Source organism: Octopus bimaculoides, chromosome 11 (genome assembly GCF_001194135.2).
Source record: "Octopus bimaculoides isolate UCB-OBI-ISO-001 chromosome 11, ASM119413v2, whole genome shotgun sequence".
NCBI lineage: Eukaryota > Metazoa > Mollusca > Cephalopoda > Octopoda > Octopodidae > Octopus > Octopus bimaculoides.
In genome coordinates, this window is record NC_068991.1 from 63,544,659 (window position 1) to 63,547,285 (window position 2,627).

At 35.2% G+C, this 2,627-nt stretch overlaps 1 protein-coding gene across 1 annotated transcript in view; it reads right to left on the reverse strand.

Moving 5' to 3' along the window:
- Positions 1 to 2,627, reverse strand: part of LOC106883837 (von Willebrand factor A domain-containing protein 7-like) — a 129,828-nt gene that overhangs the window by 60,567 nt on the left and 66,634 nt on the right. The gene's annotated exons all lie outside the window — the stretch shown is intronic.

A 2,627-nucleotide genomic window follows, 5' to 3' on the forward strand; every position in this document is an offset into this window, starting at 1 on the left:
TATACATATATATATATATCTGTGTGAGTGCATGTGTGCGTATGTGTGTATTTGTGTGTGTGTGTGTGTGTGTGTGCGAATATAACAATATAACTTCTTCAACGATTTTCATCTAAGAATGAGCTTATCTATTCATAACTTGTTACCGACAGGAATGTATTAAGCTGTATATAAAAGTTACACCCAAAGCATAACTATTTTGATTTTTGTGTACTTTTATACAACAGATAATATCTCCATACTGTCTGGCCTTTGTTTCACTTGAGTGACCGGCTCCCTTCTATAGGAGGATGATCCTTTCACGGGAAATTCTAAAGTGAATCTAAATGATCATTCAAGGATTAGACGTACTTACAAGGTAAGTAAATTGTAGTGCTCTCAGCGGTTTCTTATGGTAATTAAGATATTACTGATGAGGTTAAGTAATGCAAACCCAGGGTTGTCTCCCTTATTTGTACAGAAAATTAAAAACAAAAACACAAAGCAAGACATAATGTCCGTCCCTAACGCGACAGACATGCTACAATATCTGAGTGAAGTTTTGGTGGATTAAATCGCCCTTATTTCTTGATTTATACGTTCTTTATCGGCCCTAAAAGAATTAAAAGAAAAGCTGATCTTTGCGGAGTTTGAGCTCAGAACGTAAAGGGTCGTAATTAAATTCCGCTAGATATTTTGTCCAACGCTCTAATAATTCTATCAATAAAGTGAAAATAATTTTGGTTTCAAATGTTGGCACAAAGCCAGCAATTTCGGGGAAGGGACCAAGTCGATTATATTGACCCAAGTGTTCAACCGGTACTTATCAACCTCAAAAGAGATGAAAGGCAAAGACGACCCCGGTGGTATTCGAACTCAGAACGTAAAGACGACATAATGTAGCTAAGCGTTTTGTCCAGTGTGCTAACGATTCTACTAGCAAGGCACCTTAATGATGCTTAACGATATTAATTATTAACTAACATCGTTTTTACCCTCCTCACATTTCTAGTTTGCTTTTTAATTTTTTAGCATTAACTTATTTTAACCTTTACTTTTCTATCCATTTTGCTCTCGCTGCGTATTTTTTCCAGATAGTTTTTTAATGTATTAACATCATTTGCAAATTGTTGAAGGAGAACATCAATCACATTGATCTCACTAATGTAAGAATGAGATCTGTGAAAATCATGAGTACAGTCGCTTCCTCAGACCCCCCCCCCCGCCAATGTTAAACTAAAAAGAACCCACATCATATCAAAGTGTGCTCCTCATCCCGATGGAGGTATGATACATATCTCAACTGCTGAACCAGTTCTCACTCTTTCATAGGTTTAGTGGAGCAAGGTTAACTGAGAGGCAGGTGTTGTTACGCAATGCTGTTCTGCAACAAGTAATTCATGCCATGAAATTCTCAAAAGGAAGCGCCTAGCTGTTTATTTTTTATTATAGAAATGTTTAAATGACGATGTTAACGATAATCCACAAAACGTAATGAATACAGTACCAAAAAATGATATTTTGCTTCGCCAACCAAAAAAAGTTGTGTGAAAAGGAACACTGGTTCGGGATATGAAACATTGGTTAGAGATATAAAAACTTAGAAAATGATACTTGTTGGAAAGCCTATTTCCGAACAAGGTTAGAATAGAATGTTTAGCAGAACATAATTCTTTGAAGAAACTGAGACGTCTTAGAATTCTCTAGAAATTTCATCATATCTCACTCGGCATCAGGAATTCAGATGTCTAAAAGAAGATTGATGTATCGTTGTTTATAACTATAAGCAGAATCTTTGACAAAAATGTCGTTATCGAAGTAATAATATTTCTTGCATTGGCACAAGCCAACTGGTTTTCTTTTTTTACAGGAAGTGTATAGTCGAATAAATATATACTCTAGTAATTGGTTGATACTTATCTGACTCACCCTGTCAGGATTTGAACCAAGTATGTAAGTAGACAAAATACCTCAAAGAGAATACGGCCCGGAAAGCTACGATCTCTGTCTTCTACTACAATAATTTACAATCTTACGTCTGAATAATTTCTTACATACACAAAGGTCTTAAACTTAGGGTAATCGAACGCTTAACCCTTGTAATTGACTCGTTCTTTCATTGATCAACACTGGAACAAGGAAAGATAAATTTGGCTTAGATGGTATTTGAACTCAGAACTTGAAGTGCTGTAACAAAATACCGCAAAACATTTTTACACAGCGCTGTAACGGCTCTGTCAATCCACCGTCTTTTGATAATGATTTCCAGTTTAGGCACATGACCAACAAATTTTAAGGACAAGAGGTCATTCGATACTATCAACAATAGTCCTGGACTTATCGACCCCAGAGGGATGAAAGGCAAAATAATAATGTTTCTAATTTAATTACAAAGCCAACAGTTCTAGTGGGATAGGTCAGTCGATTACATCGAGACCAGAACTTGATTGGTGCTTTTGTTTTATTAACTTCAAAAGAATGACATGCAAAGTTCACTTCCATAGGATTGGAACAAAGAAAATAGAGAGAGTCAGAAGAAATGGTGCATGGATTTTTTTCACATTCGAAAGATTCTACCAATTCATCATTTTAAAAAATTTCTAATATAGGCACAAGACCATATATATATATATATATATATATATATA